Genomic DNA, 14,442 nt, shown 5'->3' on the forward strand with positions numbered 1-14,442 from the left:
CTAAGATCCTTTTACACCCAGATGAACAAGTATCATATTACAACGCCCTACGCTAGGTAGTATTAATTATTAGCATATGTTTCCGCCCTTTAAAGATTCCGCTATTGATGGGAATGAATTCTATTTTAATTGTAACACGTTGGCGGAAAATTCCCACGCCCAACTAAAAAGTCTCTAATCTCCACCGATATTGCTATAATTTTATTGTTTTTTTTGCATATTTTAAAGTCTGCTTTTACCAACTAGCGGTTTATCTGGACTGGACACGGGCCTCGGCATTACGCCTACCGGCTAGCTATCTTAGAAATCATCCCAGAAGACATCCGGTCTTACCCAGCCTAGTTACTGGCGTGACTGGGATCATTTCCCTTGTCGGATTTTACACTCTTGTCTAGGACAATCACATATATTAAACAATTACAAACATAAATGTATGACATCATCATCATGTGTCACGTGACTATCGCAGTCAACAGTAGGTGGACCGTCCTGTCGCTTTAACAATGCGCCTCAAAGCCGGCTTAAAAAAAATTATACCTTACATTAGATGACCTTAGTACAAATTTACAAACAAATTTAATTTACAAATTAATTTATTACTACTGTTCTAATATTCTTGCATCAATATGTAATACTAATCTACCAATCATCAATAAACAGACAAGTATTTGTTAGTATAGAAGAATTTTATAATGCGGAGGTAACGCGTACGAGAGTAATATGTAAAGCTACAAGCTATATGAGTTACATATGTAAAGCTATAATCATAATTGCTATTAAACTTAAGTTAATTACCTACCTGATTCCTTGCATTTTTCCAATGAAAGAACACATAATTCCATTGAATTTAAAATATCAAATACACTGTTATCTATGTTATCGGAATATTGACACGTATCACTTGAAAGTTAACACTTATAGACTTAAAGGCAGAAATATACATAAAAAAATATACCAAATATTATTTTAGCCTTGATATTGTTTAGTATATTATCAGAAAATATTTTTAAATATCTGCATTTTAACGAGACTAGCTATAATTTTTATAGAGCCATGAAAAGGAATAAACAGGGAATTAATCCAATTAGAACAGCTTTAGCTTTATTGAATGGTGATTAAAATATCAAAACTAATTTTAATATGAAGGGTTTGGACATACAGGGAATGGTCAAAATAAAAACAAGATCTGACGTAAACACAATATCTATTTATTAATAAGGTATTGTTATTTTGAAGTCTCCTTTTACCGACGAAGGTTTATATGGACTGGACCTGCAGTTTAACATGGGCTCCGAACCACGGTCCTCGGCATTAAGCCTACCAACTGACAAGTGACCAACTTAGAAATTATCCCAGAAGATATCTGGTCTTACCCAGCCTGGGTACTGACTTGACTGGGATTATTTTCCTTGTCGGATTTTGCACTCTTGCCTAAGGACAACCATAAATATTAAAGAATTACAAACAAAAATTTACGACCATACCCCAGCAGGATTCGAACCCGCGACTATCGCAACAGTAGGAGGACCGTCCTGTCGCCTTTACCACTGCACCACCCAAGCCGGCTAATAAGGTTTTGCCTGAATAATTTCCAATAGATGTTCTCCCGTTCTTGTACCAAAACATCCGTCAATTGCTTCTATGATGTTGGACATCTACTGCTTACACTCTCTTCTCCAAAACTCCCTATAACGGTACCTATATGTTGAGCTTGGCGATGGTCCTGGTCAGGGAAGGTGTTTGATGGTATGATGCTCCTGAAATCAGGACCGAGCCTTTTGGCTGTGTATATGAGCGCATTAGCATCTTTGAATCTGACCATATCACAACGCAATCGCTAGCCCTTCCATGAATGTTAGCTTTATGGAAGTTACGAAGTACTGTTTTTGTCGAAACATTATTACTCAAGTGAGTATTGAGTTCTGCTGTCACTTTTACCGCGGTAGTTTTATGTTATCTGGTCATAAACCTTTTTAATGTTTGTCGATCTCTGTGAGTTAATTTTGGGTTTCGCCCACTATTCCTCTTTGCCGATGATGGTTTATTACGTTTTGTGTAGCTTCGAATCCGTAAAATGTTAAACCGCTGCAGAACAAATCGTTTAATACACTGAAATATAGATCTATAAAAAAAACTAGTAAACTGAGAATAACATATGCATCATATTATTTGCACGGAACCAATGTTGCCAACGTTCAACGATAGTATATTGCATGGCGTTCATATCATATTAGATAATATATCCCTGCCTATATTGTTATATGTATTTATACCGTTATATGTTTTAATATATGTTCAATATCGTCTCAATATTTTTTTTGTATTTTCGTTGTAGTTAGTTTGATCTCAGTTGAAGTAAGCATCGATACGGGTTTTTAAAATTCTTATTGGGAACTCAAGCCCTTTCCTGGTATATAAGAATGCATTCTTTACGACAGACAAAACAAACTATGAAATGTAACTTGACACCGGCTCATATTAATTACTTGATGAGTCAGCTCAAATTTGTGTAAATAAAAGAAAAAGAATAAATATGAGATTAATCCGAGAGTTTTTCCTTTATCTTTACTGTGGTCGTGTATTAATATATCAAAACTAACATTAATATGAAGATTATTGATATACATACTGCTACGATATTGCTAATGATACTGTAGGAATGTTCGTCGGGTCGGTCAGTCGGTCGAAATGTGTGGCTGCCGCTGCGATTATTTGTCAGAACACTCACTACTATTTTTGGAAGGAATTTGCACGAGAACTGAAAAACACTGGTTTAATAATCACTTGTTTATTTAGATATTGAGTGATACATGTGGTCGACGTGAGAATTGACAGGATATTAGGTTAGGTAGAGGAAGTACGGTAGCGCTGTGGAAGTGGTACTATTACAGGGGGATGGAGAAAAGAGAAGAGAGCGAGACGTCGTTGTGATGGTCTTTTATACCCTGGAACTGCATGGTACCAACCCACCGGCGTTGCCAACCTTTGTACTTGTGGATGAAAACGTGGTGGCCTAAAGGGTCGTGGCGATCGCCACATAACTCCCCTCCTAGTGGAACTGCCGTGGAACGTACCTATATGTGGTGCAAGTTCCAGAGTGCACCCGCTATCACGCAAACAAACGCCCGGGGACTGCTGATGAGATGGGGATCCCAATCTGAGCGAGGAGTTTTACGGGATCAGCTGCCATCGGAGTTGTAGCAGGACGTCGTTCGTCTTGGGGCGCTTAGCTTTGTTTGAGGGTACCTATAAGTATGTTACGTGTCCCGTCTCGTGATGCGAGGGTGTACATGTGTTGATGGTATACATGGTGGGCTTCTGTGGTTTTCGTCCATCACGCTAGTCTCGTGGGATGTCGTCGACCATGTGATGTTGATGGGTTCTGTTCCTCGTGCTATGCTTCCATGCACGTGTCAAGCACCTGTCAAGTGGCTTATGTTGAGTTGATTTACCTGTTAGGCACTTTGATCACGTCGGGGTCACCAATTGTAGGAATGTTCGTCGGGTCGGTCAGTCGGTCGAAATGTGTGGCTGCCGCTGCGATTATTTGTCAGAATACTCACTACTATTTTTGGAAGGAATTTGCAGGAGAACTGAAAAACACTGGTTTAATAATCACTTGTTTATTTAGATATTGAGTGATACCAATCCACCGGCGTTGCCAACCTTTGAACTTGTTGATGAAAACGTGGTGGCCTAAAGGATCGTGGCGATCGCCACAATACATTAGATATTTTCGATATCTTCTCAAGCTTCTAATTTTAGCTATTAATATAACAAGTAATTAATTTCTAACAACTTTCTTCATAAAACGACGGTTTCCCATTAGTTTTCAGTATGTTGTCACTACAACGAGACGTAATTTCAATAGTAGTTAGAAAATAGACAATTTCTAAGATTCTAAACTGTACTATCGAGTGGAGAACTTTCGATACTATCTGATTGCTTGGAAATCAAATTCAAATATTTGCTACAAGTAACAAATCTAATATTAGGATTATATAGGGCAGGATTAAATAACATATACACAATTACAATATAATGTATATTAAAGGGCGTCAATGGGGGGTTGCCACTTGTTGTCAGTTTTTCTATTATGATAGTTGCATAGTTACAAAATTATTCATATTGGGTACAATTATCAATATTCACTACCTTAAGCTGCCAACACAAAGTTCTTCGATTAATTACCAATGCTTATCGCTACGTAACCAACGAAGAACTTGCTCGATGACCTGGAAATCAATTTACCAATATTTTAATAGGGGTCTCTGGATAAAAGTTTTGCTTTGCCCATCATCCAGATGAGGTTATATCTGCCAGTAAAGTAATTTGATTGGTCAATTTAAATCTACATTATAGGCACCTATAAGAAAAATCTTTTGCTGTGGAGACATTTGATTGGGTCTTTGATAAAGTTACTCGTTATAAAAGGCACGTGACAGTTATTAAATAAAATTCATTTGATGAATTAAATATAATCTGTAAAAATAAATATATTCTCTTCTGTCTTTTTTATTTATTTTTTTCTAATTTAATAGGATCTATTAGAGTTCTATCTTTTTGTTTTCTTATATTGAAAGCAAACTTTAAGTCTTTCCCTGTTAAAATTCTGTTTTCCTGTTTTCTCCAAAAGCATATGGCGCATCGTATCTCTTTTAATATTCTCTCTAGAATATCATTATATAGTGTAGAATTAAAAGGTTTTAAATTTACCTTTTTGAAAGATATTTAGATATTTGATAAACAATATGGCAATATCGCGGAATAAAATAAAAGATATAGCTCAAAGACCTACTGACAGTATAATAAAAGAATTTTCTGTGGCATGAGATATTGCCTTGCCTCGTTTGTTCGTATAGGAATATCTGCAATTAAAGGTAAAGAGTCATCTGCCGTTAGTACGGAATTATCTAAAGATCCCTCATGTTCATCTTCTTCATGATTTACACAAATTTGTTTTATTTAATAAAATGAGACCACTCAAGGTAGTTATTAAATTTTAAATGATGTTACTTTAACAAATTTGTTCTTACCTGTACAAAAATAATTTGCACTATTACTGATACCCGTACTGATTTATTTTTCACCAATATTCCTTGTGTTTTGAATTTTGGTTAATCCTCTCTTAATAGATATGCATTCAGGAGCTATTATTTTAGTGGTGTTGCAAATAATTGGCCCAAGAATAAAAGTATATCGGCTTCTTTTGGGAGGGGGTTAATTAATAAAATTAAAAAATAAATATTTGATATTTTATATAATTATTAATATGAATAAACTTACCCTAACTTACAACAGCAAAACACGGTGTAATTATTATAAATTACTTTGATACATAATACCGTCAGTTTTGGATTTTTAATATTATCAACCATTTTTTAAAGACAGTCAAATATTTGTTCGACGGAAAACAATTCAGAATTTTTTTTACTATCTGTACACAACACTTCCTAGATCGAGAATTCACTTTACTTATTGTACCACCGACTTATATATATTAATTAACTAATAATTTACACTGTTCATTACGTTAGGTTCACTGAAAAATGGCGCCCGAAACAAATAACAATAAAGGCACCATAAAAACGAAGTGAATCAGATGCCGTCGCGGATCTTAGCATAGCGATTAAAACAATTAAAAAGTCAAAAGTATCAATATCTAGATGTTGCTAGAGTTTTTTAGAGGAATTTTTTTATTAGTGGCCATTCATCTGAGAGGGGGCCTTTATAGTAAAAAATAAAAATGAAAAATAAATCAAACGTGTACTCATCGTCATTTCATCCTCTTACGTAATTAAACAGGGAAGGGGGCGGCCTTTTTTTACATACAAGGAGGGGGGCTAAATACTTTTTTAAAATATATTTGAAAGTCTCCTTTTACCAACTATGGGTTTATCTGGACTGGACCTACAGTTTAACGTGGGCTCCGAACCATGGTCCTCAACATTAAGCCTACGGACTGGCGAATGACCAACTTTAGAAATCATCCGAGAAGACATCCGGTCTTACCCAGCCTGGTTACTGCCGTGACTGGGATCATTTTCCTTGTCGGGTTTTACACTCTTGCCTAGAACAATCACAAATATAAATTTACGACCATGCCCCAGCAGGATTCGAACCCGCTGCTATCGCAACAGTAGGAGGACCGTCCTATCTCCTTTACCACTGCGCCACCAAGCCGGCTGGGCTCAATACTGGCAAAATATGAATGTAATAAATGAGTGGCACATTTCCTACTATTGCAACTCCAGTCGCCAGTTATCCTCAATTTATGAAACCTATCGACTGGTGACTAATGAGTAGCCAAAGTATCTCAAACGGTACCTGTCCTTAATCAATTTGATTTAACTGATTTTACACCGTTTCCTATAAACCTTAATCCAATAAATACAAATAATCACCTGCCCAGAGAAAACTCCGTACGGCCTTGCCAATTTTTTTCAAAACTAAATACAAAAATAGAATGACGGATTAAATACATGATTTCACAGATAATTATTCATTATGCATATAATGAGAAATATTACTTATTTTAAATTGGATATCAATGATAAAGAAACCACAAGTTTTGTGGAACCACGATGTCTATTACAAATACGCTACCATATGGTATGACCTTATTAAGAATGGTAATTTCTTGAATCCTGTTTCTGTTGAATTTTCACGTGCAAGCAGCGATTAAGCCGGTAAAAGCGACGCTTTTCTACATGAAAATAAACAGATATTAAATTTAACACCTGATATTGCGTTGCTTAGAGACTTTCACGTGGACGATTCTGAACAAGGAGGTTTTCTCGTAAAACAAGCGTGCATAAAATTATATTTTGCATTGGTTCCGCGCTATTTCGGCCAAGCGCGTATCATCGCCTCATTGTTTCCATTCGTACTTTCGACACTCGGCTAATTAGTTTTGAACCATCTAATGAAAATTAATTTAGACCGTATTAAAAGCATGAAAAAGTGCTTCTCTTGGCCAATAATTTTTTATTTTATTTTGATTTTATTCTCTTATAAATTTGTTGATAGTTAATTAATTAATTTTATTAACGATTAGTACAAAAAAAATTGAGCAGGGAATCGAAACCAAGAACACAGATGCCAATTAATAACAAATTAATAAGAAAATAATCTTGATGTGTAAATGTAATGATGTTGTTAAATAATTATTTTAAAAGGAATAATATATAATATATATATATATATATATATATATATATCTAATGATGAATATTTAATTTTCTTAAAATTTTAACAGTCCTGTGAAACATGAAGAACAAAATAAAATCACATTATTCAACCATATATTAACCTGGTTAAGTATAGTTCATCGAACTATTTGATATACAAGAACAGGTATTTGATAATATTAGCTTTTCGCGATCTAAACATGGTGGAACTTGATTGATACGAGAATATTTCGATAGGAATAGGAAAAAAAGCAAATACACTTTTGCATACGCTTAAACCAATTTTCAAAGCATTTCGAATGAGGTTTGAAGAACAATCCGGCGTCTCTTGTTTGTTATCCTTATTTCACCGAAGACTTCTGGCAAACAAATGGCTGTGTACCAATCAGAATTTACCTTTCTACGATCCTCTAGAGGCACTGTTGCAATATGACCAGTTTTCCCAAAGAAACAGGCCACCATTTTCTTTGAAGTGCTTCGTGCGTGAACAACGTTTGTTATATTTGGTTCATCTTGGAACACCCATACACTCGACTGCTGCTTACGTTCAGGCTCATACGAATATATCCATGATTCGTCACCTGTCACGATTTTGTGAACGTCTTTCGAAGCACCACTATTGAAATTGAAATCGCTTATATGGTGGTGGAACTAATGCTTAAGGATGCCTCAATCTCACAATAGGTGACATGACGATCTTGCTTAATTATTTCGCACACAGCATCGATGTTTTCTGGCACAACAGCCGATTTTGGACGACCTTCACGAAATTCGTCACACAGCGAACTACGACCACGATTGAATTCACTAAAGCGACAGTGGTTTTTGATGGAGCTTCATCGCCAAAAGTCAAATCAAGTTGATTGATGTTGACGAAACTTTCAAGTAAATATAAAATAAACAAATAGCGTCCGTTGACAAAATGTTCTGAGTACGTATATTGTCAAAAATGTAAAATTTTACGATGGAACCGCCAGATGGACTCATATGACAACAATGTCCAATTCCCGAAATATAAATAGTGACTCTCGTACTTTTTGAACGCTTGTATTTAAGTAATATTTTTCTTTTTATATTTAACTAGGGTTAGCTTAATCTAATAAGCTCTATTAGCTTATAAGATACCTATTTTATTCTGTCTGATGGTCGTTCAATTTTTCTAGGAATATATGTTGACTTGATGCACACTTAAAACTACACTCATCACATTTTATTAAATATAATTTTACATATTATTTGGTAACTGAAAAAAGAATTAAATTATCAGGTACTCATATATACAATAAACAAAACAAATGAGGCTTAACCTCAAATTTTATCGACAATGTTATTTACCTCCATATTAAGTTTATGAGACACGTTAGACATATTTAAAGATTGTACAACAAACTTACTCCTACAAACTCGGTCCTACCTTGGAAAAGTTGAAAAGGATACATTGTTACAGTTCTAATAAAAAAGTTGTAAAAAATTCTAAAAAATATTTTAATTATGGATATGGAACCAATTTTTCTATATTTTTTAAAGTGAAAAAAATAATCAGACTACATGAAATTCAGTTTAATTATTATTATTGTTCTTATATTTTAGAGCCTAAATTTTATAGTATCTATAAGTTTTGATTATCTAAAATGTATTTAGACTGAACCTATGTTATTAATGGGTCTTAGGCATTATGCCTAATTTTTATCAGCCCCCCTACTGAGATAATTGAGCTGGTTACTTCTTATCGGATTTACACTCTTTCCTATAGAGAATTTCAAATATAAATTAAAACACCCAACTCCATAACCAGGCGAGCTGAGGCGATGACATTATTAAAACATAAAACTAAATCTAATTTTAACCAAACCTAAAACAAATTAAGTTGTTAATGTTATTAAGGAGTATTTAAAATAGACAACAAAAAAGGAAAAAACGTTTATTAAAATAACCATCTTTAGCATCGTTTACTGCATATTGGGTCACGTAAAGTTTAAAAAGAAAACAATTTATAATTAACCATAATAGTTTATTTTAGTTTTAATAAGGTACAGGTTTAAAAGGAGGCACGATAACGACTCGGAAGGAATCTGGAACAAGACCAAAAATAGGTTTAAATACGGTATACAGGAAGCACATGTTCCTTTGTTGAGATTAGTTAATTGTGCACCGCACCTTCAAACTACACGCTGTTATTGCAAGCTGGCTGCCTTTATAAAGCCTATCGTAGAATATACTGTTCTTGGACAGATTCCTTTGATGTACTCGACTAAAATGTAATTATCAATTTTAAATAATTAAGGTTAATTTTATACACACGTTTATTCAAAGTTAATAAAAAGTATGTATATAGGTAAAAAGTGTGTATGGGCTGATGAATGAGGAAACCTTTTCGTATCCGGGGTGTTCATTCTTCAGTAAATTGTAGATCATTGATGACATGTAAAAGTTGATATATGTGATTTACATTTCAATAAATTGACACATAATAAAAGTTAAAGTCAGTTTAATAACAAATTAACGGTGTTGTTACTATATTTAAGAGACTACAGGGAAGTGAACACGATATAGTACATGATTGGTTAGTTGATCACATTTGCTCGTAAATATAATGAATAATATTTCAATTCATTTTAGTTATGTAGGACGTTTTCAATATTTACAGGCTCGTATTTCGTTGGGAAGTTTTTTTTTATTTATTACACTGTTACTAGTTGTTGCCGACTAACCTACAATGTGTCTATTAATAAGGAAGACCCATCGGCCCTATCTTAGTTTCTGGTATAATAATGTGTATATTTTAACACTGCTTTTTTCTATTAAATGCACCTGACTATACTACATTACACGAGATCAAGTAATTTGATACTTTTGAGTCTGTGTCCTGTTTTCTGGTGTCATCCAAGGAGCCTGTCCTCATGTCTCCTTGCAATTTTCTTAATTTTCTGAGTGACAGTCAGTATCTAAAAGTCTTGGTGTAAGTAGTCAGTCCTATAGTATCTGGTTGTAAATACAATACTTCTCAGAACTTTATTCTGGAAAACTTATTACGTATGTCTATATAGGATTCAATAATTGCTTGTATAACAACAATTTATTATAAATTGATAATGTTTTGTTCCAATTAACCAATACATTTTTCTATTTTTTAAGTCCAGTTGTTTTCTTTTCTTATTTCCAGGTTTGGGTCCAATTATTTATATTGTCACTTTCCAGTTGTAATTTTCGTGCACCTTCTTCGCTATTACTTCCGACAGTAAGAATCGCAATATCTTCAGTAAATGTAGCCATCATAATATTTTTCATTTGTGGTATATTACATATGTAGAGTAGGTAAATAATTGGCCCTAATAAACTTCCTTATGGTACACCTGCTTTAACTTCTTTTATAAAAATATAATATAATTATCAATTCTAATTGATCAAGGTTAATTTTATAGACATGTTTCTTTTTTTGTTAATTAAGTTAACTGATTGCGTTATTTGTATATTGTGTTTGTAGTAACATCAACATTTATATTATTATTGATGTTGTTGCTTAATAATGTAATACAATTAAATAATATTCAAATAAATACAGCATACTGTATAAAAATAAAAAATAATTTGGTATCTTCATTAAAAATCAATAAAATAATAAGTGATGTTCAGCCAAAAAAAGGCCTCAATCACATTTAAACCAATTCCATCTGTATAGATTTTCACGAATTTCGCAATGTGCAACACACAACCAAATGTTATTTTGCAAGACTATTTGTAACTATCGTATTTCTGTTTATATGATAATAACTTTTAATATCTGTCTAAAAAATATCAAATCCAATCTAACGCTAATTTGTTTTTTGGAAAAAAGGTATGTATCCAGTTATGGCTTGATGAATTAGGGTGAAATACAAAATAAATACTCTAAAATATATAATAAGTCAACCTCTTCATATCTATGATGTTTAATATTATATAGTAAACTGTTGTTAACCCGATTGTTGACATGAAAAACCAACATATTTTTGTTTAGTAATAACAACCTACGTTAGATACGCTTTGAACAATCTTAACTTACAAATTAATTTATTACTATTGTGCTATTGTACTTGCATTAATAGGCAAGCAAGACGAGTACGGGATCAATATATCAGTATGTATTTCCCAAATTAAAACAAAACTAATCTACTTAAGCTAAAGTTAAGAATACACTTAACAGTGAACAAGTTCGTGTGGTTTGGTTCGCTCTTCGTTTGTTACGTAGCGATAACCATTGGTAATTAATCATAGAGCTTTGTTTTGGCTGCGTTGGATTATTAATTGATTTGATGGTTTAGTGCAACTCCATATTGGCAGTTTATAGGTCCAAGTTGACTGATACGAATTTTGAACATTTTCAAAAAATATTCGAAAATAATTATTTTATTGTTTTTAGTGTTATCAAACATTTTAATAGAAATGTATGATGTAAGAATTGTGCGGTTATGTTTCATTACATATCAAATCGTATATATTATTAGATAAATATATTACTTATGCATATTTTCATCACAATCTGACAACAATGTTTCGACCACATCTCACAGGCTATTTCCCACTGGCTAATTAGATGTATTTCGACAATAATGGGATGGATATCATTAATTGTATTCCCGTTAAAGATGTGCTTTATATTATCCAGTTTCGTTGAATGAATCAGCGGCCTTTTCATCGTTCCATTGAAGGTCAATGATAAAAAAACCGTATGACGTCACCGGACCGGGCATTCAGTCGTTGACAATACCGTTGCAATCTTGCGTTACAAAAACCTTGGTATAATTTATATGGTTCTTTTTTCTAGTGGTCGTTCGATTAAAATGGATCAAAAGGAAACAATGACGGGGAATTTTTTTATTTGTCTCTAAAAAATAATTTTACTGAATTAAGATGGAGGTTCGTCTCGGCAGCGAATGCGGTTTTCGAAACAATTTTAAATCCAGTGTGGGATGGGTATAAATAGTTTTTTTTTAATCGTTGGCGGGGTTATATAAGATCTGAAATTGGAAATTTGTTATTCTGGTTGATAAATTTCAACAGGTGCACAATAAATCAAATTTTGAACGCCACATATCTAATAATTGATTAATTTAATTTTTTAATTAAGTTCTCCTTATTCCCTCTTTTAAATATCTACATGTTAATGCTATATCTAAACTAGATATAGCATTAATTTGGATTTGGATTTAAACGATTTAGAGTGAGTGAAACCTATTGGACGAAAAAGACAAAAAAGAAAAGATCTGTCGGGCAGCTTAACGGCTGATAAATACCGTTTTCAGACCTTTAACAGGTCAATTGAAAAGTCCCCGGCCTACCATAGTAAAACGCATTTTTTTTTGCGAAAATGAACTGTTGATGGTCCTTCTTTTTTCAAGGTAGTCAATGAAAATTATTCCATGCGTATTTTTTTACCATCAAAAAGCAATATTTTATCAACACGCGAAATTCCTTTTTATCCATTTTTTCACAATAACAAAAGTTGCTTCACTCAAAATGCTATAATTCACAAACTAATGATCCGACAGCTGTCAAATTTATACACGCATTTTTTGAGGGTGAAAAAATATATAGATTTAATTCTAGTAGCGCCATCTATATGTCAGGACGGATACTTTTCAATTGACCTGTTATATGCGATGAGAAAGGTCCAAATCAGCATTCAGACTTTAATATACTACGACAATAATGCACGAAGCTCGAAAGGTGATGGATTAGTCTGTTTTATCTAGTCTAATAACATAGTCATTCCAATTCAAAATAACCAGAAGTTAATCTCTTGTGTTAAAATATAACTAGATAAATATGTTAGTTATGCATATTTTCATCACAATCTTACAACAATGTTCATAGACATAGGCAAGACACCAAAGTGGAATATTCATAGACCTGAAGTCTTGGCTGGTATACGGTTTGCTGGAAATGTTGAAGAAGTTTGAATGGATCGCCGTGAAACCAACATGGCAGTATCACCATCACGCCAGCAATATACAAAAAAGCTATAGCAAATAATGGAAAATATGTTGATTTATATACATTATGCCAATTTTTTTTCAATAAATGCCTTTTTATAGTGTAATTACTCTGTGTAGGTCTACAAATTCTGATCGTGTTCATTGCTCTGAATTGCCAGTTGTATTTTTTAACATAAAACTAATAATTTTAAAGCACCATAATTTTAAAGCTGATTTTAATTCATCGTAAATTAAAGTTGATTAATAGATAAAATATATGCTGCTCACACAGTTCACTTTCGATCAAAATTAGTAATAATTAGCAAGAGCAATGTTTGTCAAATATAGCGAACAATATAGTAGAACATCCCTTTTTCAATATCTTGTTCACTAGTTTTGTCAAACACGTCGTCAAACGTCATGTTGCAAATTCACTTGATCGTGTTTCCACTAAGAAAAATATTCAATTCACACGCATTAACTACAAGACCTACAAGATAATTAAAATCAAATAAAATGGCATATAAAAATAATGAAAATACATTGAATGTCGATGAAATTTACTTAATCTAAGTCTATAAAGATATAAAAAAATATTGTTATACTAACTATGCATTTGACTTGGCAACTATACAACACCTCATAATAGCAAAATCTAAAATACTATTTTTTTACTCGGTAAATGGTCTAATGGTAATCTAAACTTGTACGTGTGCCAATTGTTGATTTAAGGAAAACAGCATCTGGAAAATTAACCAAGATTTGAATGTGTTATTTTTACTTGAAATTGGTACAGTATTTATCATTGACATTACAAAATCTAGGATGACAAAGTTCAAATAATTAATTGTTTTTCGTGTTATCATATGTTATATCAAAGTAGAGAAAACTGTGGAAACATTAATGCTGTTATACCCATATTTATAATTATTTATGAACTCTGTGCGCCCTCTAGTGACTAGTATATAAAATTAATTATAAGCTTTTATTGAGTAATAAGATATCTGTAATCGACTATATCGTCACCTTCTGAATTTTTATATAATAGTATAGGTTAATTTTTTAATTCCATCCTAAAAACCATATTTATTATTAAAACCAACACTTACAATACTAAATAAATAAATATTTATTTTTATCGCATGCTGCTTTCATTATTTTGTTAATACTATCAGATTATATCATTAATATTTCAAAAAGAACATAACTTTGGATCGTTTATGATTTAACACGAACTGTTGTAAGGCTGTACCTAAGGTACCAGCTGCTGAGGTCGTCAAACTTTATTCTTCACCATT

General features: G+C 32.8%; 1 protein-coding gene and 1 long non-coding RNA gene across 2 annotated transcripts in view; one reads left to right on the forward strand and one right to left on the reverse strand.

Annotated features, from left to right (window-relative positions):
• The window catches only part of T48 (FU domain-containing protein T48), an 82,099-nt gene that overhangs the window by 64,271 nt on the left and 3,386 nt on the right, over positions 1–14,442 (forward strand). The window lies entirely within an intron of this gene.
• On the reverse strand, positions 9,185–13,920 carry LOC143206803 (uncharacterized). Its single transcript, XR_013008531.1, has 3 exons — positions 13,754–13,920; positions 13,080–13,189; positions 9,185–9,262 (listed from the first exon to the last, which is right to left on the reverse strand). It is a non-coding gene; the product is annotated as an uncharacterized LOC143206803 (long non-coding RNA).

The sequence above is a fragment of the Rhynchophorus ferrugineus genome, unplaced genomic scaffold (assembly GCF_030347505.1).
Source record: "Rhynchophorus ferrugineus isolate W39M unplaced genomic scaffold, kcgeb_rfMv2 rfM1, whole genome shotgun sequence".
In the NCBI taxonomy this organism is placed as follows: domain Eukaryota; kingdom Metazoa; phylum Arthropoda; class Insecta; order Coleoptera; family Curculionidae; genus Rhynchophorus; species Rhynchophorus ferrugineus.